We start from the raw sequence: 15311 nt of genomic DNA, 5'->3' as shown, positions 1-15311 counted from the left end.
ACTCCAGCTGATCTCTAGGCTTGAAAAAGTAGTAAGTGAAGGTTAAGGCAGAGTTATAAAAGGTCAGCCTAAGCACTGAAGAAGTACCCCAACAAAGAACCAGAGTGCAAAGATGAAAGAAAAGGAGGTTTTGTTTTTTTTTTAATTTTGACTTTGAGATTTTTATTTTCCTCCTTTGAATTATTTTTTTCTGCCTCCCTTCCTCCTCCTGTTCTGTCTTACTCTCCTTCTCTCCTCCTTTTGTCTTTCTTTCCTTTTTTTGTTTCTGGCATTCAAGAAAATGTCTGCATAAAACACTAAATAAACACAGATTAAAGTAACACAAACTTCTTAGATCAAGAGAGATTTTACAAAAATAGTTTAAAAAAGTTACTTAAAAAGCAAACAAAGCGAGTAGCAACACAAACAAAAGCAAACAAAGAAGGTGAAGAATATGATTTCCAGTGTTGTCACATTAAAATATTCAAAATGCCCAGTTTTCAACAAAAACTTGGAGTCATGCAAAAAAGTATCATCCATTCATAGAAAAAAAATGAACAGAAATGATCCCTGAAGAAGCCCAAGGACTGATTGAACTTTGTCTATTGACAGACTTAAAAAAAAAAGTCTTCAATATGATCAGAGAACTCAAGAAAACAATAGGCAAAGTATATCTAACCAAGAGAACATCAGTGAAGAGACAAAAAACAACAATTCTGGAGTTAAAGTGTAACTTAAATGAAAATATCACTAAAACTCCTGGGTATATATCCACAATAAGTAAAAGCAGGATCTCAAAGAGATATGTATACATCCACATCAACTGCTGTATCCAAATGTCCATCAAAAAATGAATGGATAAATGTGGTATATACATAATATAATGGAATATTATTCTTCTTTAAAAAGAAGGAAAGCTTATCACATACAACAACACAGATGAACCTTGAGGACACTATGCTAAGTGAAATAGGCCAGTCACAAAATGATAAATATTGCATGGTTCTACATATATGAAGTAATTAGAATAGTCAAACTCACAGACACAGTAAGTAAAATGGTGGTTACCAGGGACTGGAGGGGAGAAGGAAAAGGAGAGCTTGTTGTTCAATGGATACAGTTTCAATTGTGCAAGATAAAAAAGTTCTAGAGATCTGTGGCACAACAATATGAATGTAGTTAATGCTACTGAACTGTACTTTAAAATAGCTGAGAGGCGCCTGGGTGGCTCAGTTGGTTAAGCGGCCGACTTTGGCTCAGGTCATGATCTCGCGGTCCGTGAGTTCGAGCCCCGCGTCAGGCTCTGTGCTGACAGCTCAGAGCCTGGAGCCTGTTTCAGATTCTGTGACTCCCTCTCTCTGACCCTTCCCCGTTCATGCTCTGTCTCTCTCTGTCTCAAAAATAAATAAACGTTAAAAAAATAATAATAATAAAAAATAAAATAAATAAAATAAAATAAAATAAAACAACTGAAATGATCAATTTTATGTCATTTTTTTTTTTACCACAATTAAAAATTAAAAAAGTAGAGGGGCGCCTGGGTGGCTCAGTCGGTTGGGCGTCCAACTTTGCTCAGGTCATGATCTCACCATCCGTGGGTTCGAGCCCCGCGTCGGGCTCTGGGCTGACAGCTCAGAGCCTGGAGCCTGTTTCGGGTTCTGTGTCTCCCTCTTTCTCTGACCCTCCCCTATTCATGCTCTCTCTCTCTGTCTCAAAAATAAATAAATGTTAAAAAAAAAAATTTAAAAAAAAATTAAGAAAGGAGAATTAACTAACAACTGTTAAGAATGAAGAGATTATACAATTGTAAACTTACATTTTTTGCATACCTACTTGATGCCAGGTATTGTGGTAATCATTTCAAATAAATTATTTCATTTAGTCCTCATGAAAAAAAAAAATCACTAGAGAGTTTCAATAGCAGATTTGAGCAGGGAGACAAAAAAATCAACAAAACTGAAGTTCTGTCCATTGCAATTATTCAGGCTAAGTAAAAGAAAGAAACAAAAATGAATACAAATAAAAAGATTGAGAGACTTCTGAAGATACATACAGTCAGGCATTCCAACATACGCACGGTAAGAACTTCAGAAGGAGAAGAAAATGAAAAACAGGCAGAAGACATATCTGAAAAAATAATGGCCAAAAACTTCTCAAATTTAAAACAAGACAAGAATTTACACTCTGAGGAAGCAAATTGAATTACAAAAAGAATAAAAGCAGATAGCACACCAAGGCACATTATATTCAATTTGTCAAAAGACAAAGACAAAGACAAAGTGAAAATCTGTAAAGCACCTTGCATTATATGCAAGAAATCCACAGTAAAATTAAGTGTCAAGTTCTCACCACAAAGCATGGAGGGCAGAAGCCAATGGGATAACATTTTGAAAGTGCTGAAAGAAAACTCAAACAAGAATTCTCACCCAAGAAAACTACCCTTCAAAAATGAAGGAGAACTTCAGAGTTTACAAAATAAAAATAAAAGGAGAAAACAAAACAAAGAAAATGAGTTTGTAACTGGTATAATTGCCTTACCAAAAAATGGTAAGGGGGTTCATGCAGGCCCTATATAAATAAGAATTAGAAATCCATGTTAACGGGTATACAATGTATTAAGATATAACCTGTGACAATAACATAAAGAAAAAGGGAAAATTATATAGGAGCTGAGGTTTTATATACTATTGAAGCTAAATTTGTATCAATTCAAACTAGATTGTTATAAATTTAGGATTTTCATTATAATTCCTACGTAACCAAAGAAATATTTTAGATACACACATTTCTGCATCCATGTGCATCAGGGAAGTTGGTCTGTAATTCTTCTTTTTAGTGGGGTCTTTGTCTGGTTTTGGAATCAAGGTAATGCTGGACTTGTAGAATGAGTTTGGAAGTCTTCCTTCCATTTCTATTTTTTGGAACAGCTTCAAAAGACTAAGTATTAACTCTTCTTTACATGTTTGGTAGAATTCCCCTGGGAAGCCATCCAGCCCTGGACTCATTTGTTGGGTGATTTTTAATTATTGATTCAATTTCTTTACTGGTTATGGGTCTGTCCAAATTTTCTATTTCATCCTGTTTCAGTTTTGGTAGTTCAATATGTCTCTAGGAATTTATCCATTTCTTCCAGATTGCCCAATCTGTTGGCATATAATTGCTCATAATTCTCTTATTGTTTGTATTTCTGTGGTATTCATTGTGATCTCTCCTCTTTCATTCATGATCTTATTTACTTGGGTCCTTTCCCAGATACACACATTTTAAAAATTAGAAGAGAATGAAAAATGTATACTTCAAAAAAAAAATCAATTAATTTCAAAAAGTAGGAGTGCCTGGGTGGCTTGGTCAGTTGAGGGTCGACTTCCACTCAGGTCATGATCTTGCAGTTCACAAGTTCAAGCACCTCGTTGGGGTCTGTGCTGACAGCTCAGAGCCTAGACCTTGCTTTGGATTCTGTGTCTCCCTCTCCCTCTGCTCCTCCCGTTTGTGCTCTGTCTCTCTCTCAAAAATAAACATTAATGTATATATATATATACACATATACACACACACATATATATTATATATTTATATTATATATTATATTGCATAATATATATTTATTTATTCTATATGTTTAATATTATTTATTTATAATTTAGTATATAATAAAATAATTCTATATTTATAATTTGATATATTTATAATATATTTTATATAATATATATAATATTTAATAATATAATAATATTTATATATATATATACATATATATATATATACTACCCTGATACAAATGCCAGACAAAAACACTACAAGAAAAAAAAAAATTCAAATATCCTTGCACTATGGATATAAAAATATCCACATGTACTAGAATATATACTAATAAATTCAACCAATCAGCATATCAAAAGGATTATATAACTGGGATTTACCCTAGGAATATAAGCACAGTTCCACATATGAAAATCAATGTAATACACCACATTAATAGAAGAAAAAAAACATCACTTCAATTAATACAGAAATAACATTCAACAAAACTGATCATTCTTTCATAACAAAAACATTCAGAAATATGGAAATGTAATGGAACTTTCTCAACATTATAAAAGGCCTATATAAAAAAAAAGAAAAAAACACATACTTAACATACTCAGTAGTGAAAGACTGAAAAGTTTTTTCCCTAAAATCAGAAGCAATACAAGGATGCATGCTTTCACCAATGCTAGTCAACAATTATCCAAGAAAATTAAATAAAAAGGCATCTGAATTGGAAGAGAAGTAAAACTATCTCTTTTCAAGGATGACGATTTTATTTATACATGATCATATATATACATATATGTGTATACATATATATGTATGTATACATATGTGTATACATATATGTGTATACATATGTGTATACATATATATGTATGCATACATATGTGTATACATGTATGTATACACACATATATACATATATGATCATATATATACATATATACATAGATACATATATACATATATCATCCCAAAGAATCCACGAATTACTAGAGCTAATAATAAATTCAGCAAAGTTGCAGAGTACAAAGTCAACACTGAAAAATCAGTTATTTTTTTTCCTATACACCAAAAGGAACAATCCAAAAAAAAAAAAAATTAAGAAAACAATATTAACCATGGCATCCAAAAACAAAAAGCCTAGAATAAATTTAACCAAGGAGGTAAAAGACTTACATGCTGAAAAAGACCTAGATAAATGAAAAGACATTTTGTGCTCATAAATTATAAGAATTATGTTGTTAAGATGGCTACTACCAAAAGCAATCTATATTTTCAATGACATCTCTTTCAAAATTCTAATGGTCTTTGTTGAAGAAATGGAAAAACTGATTCTAAAATTCAAATGAAAATGTGAAGGGTCCCAAATACCAGAACAGTATTAAAAAAGTACAAGTTTGGAAGACTCATACTTCCTGATTTCAAAACTTATCACGGGCGCCTGGGTGGCTCAGTAGGTTAAGCATCCGACTTCACCTCGGGTCACGATCTGGCGGTCCGTGAGTTCAAGCCCCGCGTCGGGCTCTGGGCTGATGGCTCGGAGCCTGGAGCCTGCTTCAGATTCTGTGTCTCCCTCTCTCTCTGCCCCTCCCCCGTTCATGCTGTCTCTCTCTATCTCAAAAATAAACGTTAAAAAAAAAATTTTTTTTTGAAAAAAAAAAACCTTATCATTATGATAATCAAAACATGTAATATCAGATTACTACAGTATTCAAAACAGTGTGTTACTGACAAAATGACAGAGATACAGATCAAAAGAACAGAACTGAGAGAACAGAAATAAATGTATACACCTCTGGCCAACTAATTTTTGACAAGGGTGACAATATGCACTCAATAAGGAGAGAATCATCTCTTCAACAAATGGTGCTGAGAGAGTTGAATATCCACATGCAAAAGAATGAAGTTGGACCATTTCTTCACACCATAGAACTGCAGAGAAAAACTAAATGGATCAATAATCTAAACATAAGAACTAAAACCATAAAACTTCAGAGGAAAACACAGAGTTAAATCTCCATAACTTTAGATGTTGCAATGAATTCTTAAGATATGACATGAAGAGGGGCGCCTGGGTGGCGCAGTCGGTTAAGCGTCCGACTTCAGCCAGGTCACGATCTCGCAGTCCGTGAGTTCGAGCCCCGTGTCGGGCTCTGGGCTGATGGCTCAGAGCCTGGAGCCTGTTTCCGATTCTGTGTCTCCCTCTCTCTCTGCCCCTCCCCTGTTCATGCTCTGTCTCTCTCTGTCCCAAAAATAAATAAACGTTGAAAAAAAAATTTTTTTTAAAAGATATGACATGAAGAGGGGTGCCTGAGTGGTTCAATCAGTTAAACGTCCAACTCTTGATCTTGGCTCAGATCATGATCTCATGGTTCATTAGACTTAACTCCAAGTCAGGCTCTGTGCTGATGGCATGGAGCCTGCTTGGGATTCTCTCTCCCTCTCGCTCTCTGCCCTTTCTCCACTCGTGCTTTCTCTCTCTTTCTCTCAAAATAAACATTAAAAATGAGATACTACATCAAGAGCATAATGAAAGAAAATATAAATTGGACTTCATCAAAATTAAATCTGCACTTCATCAAAATTGTGGATCATAGGATATTATCAACAAAGTAGAAAGACAACCTACAGAATAGGAGAAAATGTTTGCAAATCATGTGTCTGATAAGTGTCTAGTATCCAAAATGTATGAAAATACAAACCAAAATTTTTAAAAAAGGGGTAAAGGACTGAATAGACATTTCTCTGAAAAAGATATACAAATAGCCAGGAAGCACAAGAAAAATGAACAGCATCACTATTCACTATTTGATGTAAATCAAAGCCAAATAAAATATCACTTAACACCTAGTAGGATGGCTGTATTTAAAAAAAAAAAAAAAAAAGGTTAAAAAAAATTAAATGAAAAAACCAAAACTGTTATCAAGGATATAGAAAACCTAAAGACTTATACATTGCTAGTGGTTTGTAAAATGATTCAGCCATAAGGTGAATATATCCATATTTGCTTACTTTTTCTAAAAACATTTGAGTAACAAAAAATACATAAAAATTTTTTAAACTATAATAGACATATTCATATTTCTTCCCCTGTTTAGCCTCAGTAATATTATATTCTTATGAAATATAGATATTGCTTGGATATTTGGGTGGTTTCCAATCTTATTATTACAAACAATGTTTAAATGAATCCCTAAAAATCAAAAGTAAAATGATACACACAAAACCAACTATATATCAAGTTCATGGAATAACCATTTTTGGGAGAAACTATTTCAAGTAGGAAAAAAAAAGAAACAAAAACCCTCAAGCTGTTTTTAGTAATTATATTTTCTATGGTAGTATTATTATTCAGAAACCTTCATAGAACAAGATAATCCCATCAACCATTGCATTCCCTACATTAAGACATCACCAAACAGTTCTGGTTTTACAATACTAGGTAAGGCATAATATTATTCTCCATAAAACATTCAGGTAAAGGAAACCAATCATTTCACGTAAAGCCTATTCAAACATTCCAGTTTTCATCTGAACTTTTATTTTAATCCCATCAATCCATAAACATAACTATATTCTCTCAGTCTAAAAGTAGCCCTAGTTAGGACATCATCATCAAAACCTGGGGGTTCCTGTGGTAAGGAGTCTCAGAAAGATCTTGTTTACACCCAGTCACCATTTTACCCACTGGCATTAGTTAAGGCCTTAGGTCCTCAGAGGGGAAGAAGTAAGAGCCAAGAGACCTTGATCCTTCTTCAATCTTCATTTTGACTTATCTACCAGATCACAGTGTCAGGTGATTCCAGGTCAGGTTTCTCATTTCCATCTTTGCGTTTCACCTTTTAAATTCCTCCAAACTGGGACAAATAGGGTGGAGTCATAGGGGCCCTATAAGGTTGTGGAGCCAGCACTAGCTCCCATTGGTACACTCAATCTTCAATAGCCCTATATTAACACCTCTGCTTCAACCTCATTAATGTTCAATACATTCATCCCATTTCTAATAAACATTGAGCCCTGAAAGAACAAGTCCCTAGGCACTCCCCTTCTGTCTTTCTCCTTTATCTTGTTAATGATTCTATTTTTTCTTAAACATCTTTAATACCTCTAAGGGAAACTGAAACAGCAAATATGACAAAATTTTTTGAACAGTTGCTTGGTTTTACAGCATGGTTACATGGGGTACCCATTTAAAAGGGCCCCCCCTGGGCACCTAGGTGGCTCAGCTGGTTCAGTGTGCCAACTCTTGATTTCAGGTCAGGTTGTGATCCCAGGGGGGTAGGACTGAGCCCTGCACTGGGCTCCACACTGAGCATGAAACTTGCTTAAGATTCCTTCTCCAGAGACACCTGGGTGGCTCAGTCGGTTAGGCAACTGACTTTAGCTCCGGTCATGATCTCACAGTTTGTGGATTCAAGTTCTGCATCAGGCTCTGTGCTGACAACTCGGAGCCTGGAGCCTGGAGCCTGCTTTGGATTCTGCATCTCCCTCTCTCTCTGCCCCTACCCTGCTCATGCTCTGACTCTGTCTCAAAAATAAATAAACATTAAAAAAAATTAAAAAAAGATTCTCTTTCTCCAGTGTGGAGGTTCTTCAAAAAATTAAAAATAGAATTACCCTGTGACCTAGGAATTGCACTACTAGAAATTTATCCAAAGGGTACAAGAGTGCTGATGCATAGGGGCACATGTACCCCAATGTTTATAGCAGTGCTATCAACAATAGCCAAATTATGGAAAGAGCCCAAATGTTCATCAACTGATGAATGGATAAAGATGTGGTATATATATACAATGGAATACTCCTTGGCAATGAGGAAGAATGAAATCTTGCCATTTGCAACAACATGGATGGAACTGGAGGGTATTATGCTAAGTGAAATAAGTCAGTCAGAGAAAGAGATACCATATGTTCTCACTCATATGTGGAATTTGAGAAACTTAACAGAAGACCATGGGGGAAAGAAAAGGGGAAAAATAGTTTCAAACACAGAGAGGGGCAAACCATAAGAGACTCTTAAATACAGAGAACAAACTGAGGATAGATGGGGAGAGGGCAGTAGGAGGGAGGGGGAAATGGGTGATGGGCACTGAGGAGGGCACTTCTTGGGAGGAGCACTGGATGTTGCATGTAAGCGATGAATCATGGGAATCTACTCCCAAAGCGAAGAGCACACTGTATACACTGTATGTTAGCTAACTTGACAATAAATTTTATTAAAAAAAAAAAACACAACAGATTCTGTTTCTCTTTCCCTCTGCTTCTCTCTCTGGCGCGCGCGCGCGCTCTCTCTCTCTCTCTCTCTCAAATAAAAAGAAATGAAAAATAAAAAAATAAAAGGGGCCTCCTTAATCACAGCAGTTATCATGATCTGGTTAAGGGGCATATTCCATAGATGACTATCCCAATGACCATAAAGCCTCTCCAGTATGGCTTGCTAAAAGGTATACAGCCACTTCATCTGGGGCTTTCCACTACACGTTTATAGAAGAAAGATACTTTCTCTTCTCAGGAAACAAACTTTACAGAAGCTTTTATCCAGTCCACCAGGCTACCTGTTCCCACTGCATATAGCCATTTGTGACTGTTACATAGTGAAGCTGTGCATTCTGTGTCAACCAAACACTCTCTTCCAGTGTGCAGCATTCAAAACCAAAGATATTGACCCTAAATTAGTCACTCTTACAATCCATTTCAGTAAAAGTTCTTCCAGAAACTAATGATGTACACATTCATAATATGAGACAACTCCTTGGCACTATAACCCCTTGGTGTCAGAAGTTTCTTGGTTTTGCCTTCCCTCCAACTGGACTATCTTCCTGGTAACCAGAGGTCATAATAATACTCTCTGTTGTCCCAGAATAATCTTTCCCATTGCTGGTGGCTTTAAGACTATTGGGTTGTAGTTCAGACTGACTGAAATCTAAGCTTGGCTCAGTATCAAAATCCACTCCAGAACTCTATATTACTTTCATTTTAGCTATACACATAACAATAATCAAGGAATTGTATATTTAGTTGGTTTCTCATGTATATATCCAGTGAGCCATCTCATTGGGAGTTGAATCCACCAACACTTCTAAATTCCATTCCATAACTTTTACTTATGGATCACAGTATAGGTGCACTTTCATATCATGGTGAATATACAGCAATCCCAAAATTAAAAATTCATTACCCCTTTGCCCCCTCAATCCCTTCTCTTCTCAAACCACCTGTTGCAGTCAGTCAGGGTTCATATAGCAAATTTCACTTTTTATGACACAAACTGCAGTGACCTTTCATGCTAACTATCCAGAGTTAAAACAAACTCCAAAGGTTAAAAGTAGAGCCTTCCAAAGACTGACCTTAATTCAGATACCACCAGCTAAAATTCAGGGGCTCCTAGGCCCTAAACAAATCCAGAGGTTCCTGCTACTCCCTCCCTCAGGTTCAATAATTCATTAGAACAACTCACAAAACTCAGGAGGGCAATATTGTTTACAATTACAATTTTGTTATGGCAAAAAGTATATTAATCATGACCGGCTAAAAGAACAGATACAGAGGGCAAGGTCTGGGATTACCCCAAATGCAAAGCTTCTGTATTCTCTCTCTGTGGAATCAAAATAGGTCACTTCCTTGGTATAGTGATGAGTAGCAATATGCACAGAGTACTGTTAACCAGGGATGCTCATCTGTGATTCAGTGTCTAGAGATTTTATTGGAGTATCCTTACATAGGCAATTTATCAAATCATTGGCTATATACTGAACTCAATCTCCATCCCACTTCCTCTGTTCCCCAGAGGTCAGACTAATATCATATGGCTCAATGCCCCAACTCTATAAATCACAGGTTTGGTTGTTCTTTCTCCCCATCCTGAGTCATCTCATTAGCATTAACTATTAAGGTCACTGTGAAAAAAACACTCCCATCACTTTAGAAATTCCAGAGGTGGAGACGTTCTCATGCACACACTAGATACAAAAGCCAGCTGAATTCTTTGTTATACAACACAGGACTTACTATAAGACAAAACAAGACAACAACACAGCATGTTATTGGCTAAACAGACACATAGATCAATAGAACAGAACAAAGCTCAGAAGTAGATCAACACAAATATACTCAACTGATTCTGACAAAGGAGAAAAGGCAATTCAATATAGAAAGGATAGTCTTTTCAACAAATAGTGCTGCAACTCTTAGACAAAATTATATGCAAAAAAATTAACACAAATACAAGTATATACAAAAATTAACTCAAAATGGATCATAGACCAAAATGTAAAATACAAGACTATAAAACTTTTTGAAGTAAACAAAGTAGAAAACCTACATGACTGTGGGTTTAATGATTTTTTTAACTATACTATGAATAGCATTATCTGTGAAAGAAAACATTGATAATTTGGAATTTATTAAAACTTCTGCTCTGTGAAAGATGCTTTTAAGAGAATGAAAAGACAAGGCATAGACTAGGAGAAAATATTTGTTAAACACATATCTGATAAAAGATTTATATCCAATATATACAGAGAACACTTAAAACTCAACAAGAAAACAAATCAATTAAAAAAAAATGGGCAACAGATCTAAACTGACATTTCACCCAAGATATAGAGATGACAAATAAGCATATGAAAAGATGTTCAGCATTTTGTCATTAGGAAATCGCAAATTTAAAACAACAATGAGATACCACTGTACACCTATTAAAATGCCTAAAATCCAAAACACTGACAATATCAACTGCTGGTGAGAATGAAGAGCAACTGGAACTCTCACTCACTGCTAGTAGGGATGCAAAATTGTAGTTACTTTACAAAACAGTTTGGCAGTTTCCTACAAGGCTAAACATAACCTTACCATATGATCAAGCAACTGCACTTTGGTATTTCCCAAAATAATTAAAAACAACAACAACAACAACAATGACATCTGTCCACAGAAATACCTGCATGTGGATATTTATGGCAGCCTTATTGATAATGACCCAAAATTGGAAGCAACCAAGATTTCCTTTGATAAATGGATGGATAAACAAACTGTGGTAAATCCATGCAATGTAATACTATTTATCAATTTAAAAAATGAGGTATTTGGGGCGCTTGGGTGGCTCAGTCGATTAAGTGTCCAACTTCGGCTCAGGTCAAGATCTCACAGTCCATGAGTTCAAGTCCCACACTGGGCTCTGTGCTGACAGCTCAGCCTGGAGCCTGCTTCAGATTGTGTCTTCCTCTCTCTCTGCCCCTCCCCTCTCATGCTCTGTCTCCCTCTCTCAAAAATAAGTCAACATTAAAATAAATTTTTTTTAATAAAAAATAAATTAAAAATGAGGTATCAAGTCACAAAAAAGACATGGATGAATCTCTAATGCATATTGCTAAATGAAAGAAGCCAGTATGAAAAAGCTATATACACTGTATGATTTCAATTACATGACATTCTTAAAAAGGCAAAACTATAGAGATATATCAGTGTTTGCCAGTGGTTCACTGGGGAGAGGGATAAATCGATGAAGTGTAGGGAATATTTTTAGGATGGTGAGAGTATTCTTTATGATACTGTAACGGTGAACACAAAACATAAGCATGTCAAAATCCACTGAACTTTACAGCACAAGGAGTAAATCTTAATGTATGCAAATTTAAAAAATATTTTAGGAAATAAAGGTCCCTGGAGGGAGTGCAGAATGTGACAGAAGTCTAAGTGTATTACAAATATATGAAACCACCTCACTGAAAGGGATGAGTGGTATAAGGTGCTGACCTAAGTAACTTCAGAAATGAAAGGAGTCTTAAGACTAAAGGCTAAGAAATTCTATAAGCACTAGTTAATAAAGGTGTTTCCTGTCGGAGTACAAAGTAACAATTCTGATAGGACTATATATGTGTACTGGAACTGAACAATTACATACATGGATGGCTGATGGTAAGCACTTTTCTCCCTGTTGGAGTGGGGGTTACAAACAAACAAGGGGTAGAAGCAAGAATTATGCACAAGGTAATGGGTGAGAATTGGACATATCAATTTGTGAACTCATATTTAGCTCAAAATATGAATGTTAACATACAGAAATATTTATAGATAGGTGTATATACACAGGTTAGTACACACACACACATCTCCGCTTTCAGCTGACAAAATCCAGAGCCAAAACCCTGGTTGCCACACACCTCACATGCAAATTTTGGTTTCTAATACAATTCTCCAATTAGAAATGAAGGCTCTTTGGAGAAAAGGGCTGATTCTAAGACTGAGGCAGGAAATATACAAGATGAGGTTGGGGCATCTTGTAGTGCTAGAAAGCTTAAAACAAACAAACAAAAAAAGGTACTCAAAACAAAATAACAAAAATACAATGATGGGGTATGAATTAGAACCAAAAGCATAAAATATATAAGTCCACACTGATATAAAGAAATGACTAGATAAATAAATAAATACATGAGGAAGAAAAGACAAATCCCCTTCCATCCTGCAGTAGAAATCCAAATAATTTACACAGACATACTCCACCCTTATGGAGGTAGAGCATAACTAGCTACTCCTTAAGTGTAGACTGCCCAAAGTGATGTTTCCCAAAGACTACACTATGGAAAGAGAGAAGAAAAGAACAACTTTACTGTGGATAAACCTGAAAAACACTATCTCAAGTCAGGTAATCATGGTCAATAGCAACAATGGTTAAGTCATATTGACAGTATGCATCTTTGCAATGATAGGATAAGAATGAACTTTTTAACTCTGTGGCCTTTTGTCCAAAAACGTATTTCCCCAGTCTAATCATAAGGAAAACATGAGACAAATCCCATTTGGGAAACATTCTACAAAACATTCGCCTAGTAGTATTCCTCAAAACTGTCCAGGCCATCAAAAACAAGGAAAGTCTGAGACACTGTCACAACCTAGAGGAGTCTAAGGAGACAGGACTACTAGTTGTAAGACAGTATCCTGGACAGAATTCTATAACAGAAAAAGAAGGGGAAAACTGAGAATATCTAAATAATATGGACTCTAAATAATAAGATAGAAATACTAAGTTGAATAACTGATATAGTGAGCCCCCTTACTCTTCTCACCAGGTTTGAGTATGTCTGAAATTTTTTATAAAAAATTAAGTAATTGCCTGATCTAGAAACAGTAAGGGCCAGGGGTGCCTGGGTGGCTCAGTCAGTTAAACATCTGATTCTTAATTTCAGCTCAGGTCATGATCTCACGGTTTGTGAGTTTGAGCCTTGTGTTGGCTCTGAGTTGACAGCGCAGAGGCTACTTGGAATTCTCTTTCTCCCTCTCTCTTCTTCTCCCTCTCTCTCTCTCTCTCTCAAAATAAATAAATAAACATAAGAAAAAAAGGGGACCAGAAAACAGACTCCAGGAAAAAAAAAAAGGTTACAAAAATTAAAAAATGAACAGAAATAGGAAAATAGAGAAAAGCGCATAAACTCATGTGACGTATAATAACCAATCATTCGAACTCTAGGAAAAGGGCACAGAAACAAGGAGGTGATAAAAAAAAAAATTCAGATTTGAAAAGGATAATGGATCAAACTCCTCATTTAAGAATGCTTCAAAAATTCTTGTTTATAATTATTATCTTGCAGAGACCCAAACATATTTAGTGAGTGAAAATAAATAAATCCAGACTAACATTCTGCTCCAGTAACTTTTTTTTTTTTTAATGTTTATTTTTGAGAGAGAGAGACAGAGAGACAGAGTGCAAGCAGGGGAGGGGCAGAGAGAGGGAGATAATAGAATCCAAAGCTGGCTCCAGGCTCTAAGCTGTCAGCACAGAGTCAGATGCAACCTGAGCTGAAGTTGAACGCTCAACAGACTGAACCATCCAGGTGCCCCAGTAACTTCTAATCAGTGTTCTTCCTTGTCTCTCACTTCCATCATGACATTGAAAAATCCCTGCTCAGAGAAATTTCAGATGTAGTTTTGCTACAAGACTCTTCCTGAAATAAAGGCTAAGGCAGTTAGTCTAACTGTAAAGAAAACTCAAATAAATGGCCAGATGTGATGAGAGTGACCAAGTTTAAATAAGCTTATAAAATATCCCTACAATGCATGCATTTTACAGAAGAAATTTCCTTACTATAGAGATGGTTCCCAGACCAAGAGAACAGAACTCTATTAACATGTCTACATAAATTCTTTACAAAGAATACCCTATGCTTAAATAAATAAATAACTGTTCATCATTGTATTCTCTGTGAATTATGTAAATAAAAAGAGAAGACTTCAACTATAGCTTGCTATTTCTCTTTTGCTCTCATGAAATGATGATCTTAGATTTTCCTCCATTCTTCCCAGGAACAAACATAAACACATTTTAATACCCAGGAATACCTTAAAAAAATAAACACAGTATATAAATTTCCAAATCTAAGAGCTCCAGAGGAAGAAAGGACTACTCACTGTTTCATTTTGAGATCTCCATGCTGAAAATTATGATTGTCACAACATACTTGAAGAATTCTACTGCAATAAAAATAGAAATTCCAGAGAAATGAAGTATCTTCTTGATAAAGAAAATAATGCCTGGAATAATACCTGTGAATAGGTTAGGTTACACGGCAAAAGAGGAATTAAGGTTGCCAGGGGAATTATGACTGCCAATCAGCTGACCTTAAAATAGGGATTTTATCCTGGATTATCGAGGTGGGTCCAGTGTAATCACTACTTAGAGTACAAGAGAGAGGCAGGAGAGAGGCAGAGGAAGAATGGTCAAAGAGATGCAGTGTTGCTGGCTTTAAAGATGGAGGAAGGGAGGAGGGCATGATTCAAGGGCAGCTGCTTAAAACTGGAAA

At 35.6% G+C, this 15311-nt stretch overlaps 1 protein-coding gene across 8 annotated transcripts in view; it reads right to left on the bottom strand.

The window, feature by feature from the left end:
- CCSER2 (coiled-coil serine rich protein 2) overlaps window positions 1-15311 on the bottom strand; it is a 197321-nt gene that overhangs the window by 109011 nt on the left and 72999 nt on the right. Inside the window, exon 1 of one of the 8 annotated variants that reach the window (XM_045437895.1) lies at window positions 14920-15000. The exons of the other annotated variants lie outside the window; for them this stretch is intronic. The gene's annotated coding sequence lies outside the window, so the exon portion shown is untranslated. Of the gene's footprint in view, window positions 1-14919; window positions 15001-15311 lie in introns of those variants that run through there. 8 annotated transcript variants of the gene reach the window in all.

The sequence above is a fragment of the Leopardus geoffroyi genome, chromosome D2, assembly GCF_018350155.1.
Source record: "Leopardus geoffroyi isolate Oge1 chromosome D2, O.geoffroyi_Oge1_pat1.0, whole genome shotgun sequence".
Lineage (NCBI taxonomy): Eukaryota > Metazoa > Chordata > Mammalia > Carnivora > Felidae > Leopardus > Leopardus geoffroyi.
The sequence above is the reverse complement of the archived record's forward strand: the minus strand, read 5'-3'. Positions and strand labels throughout refer to the sequence as shown.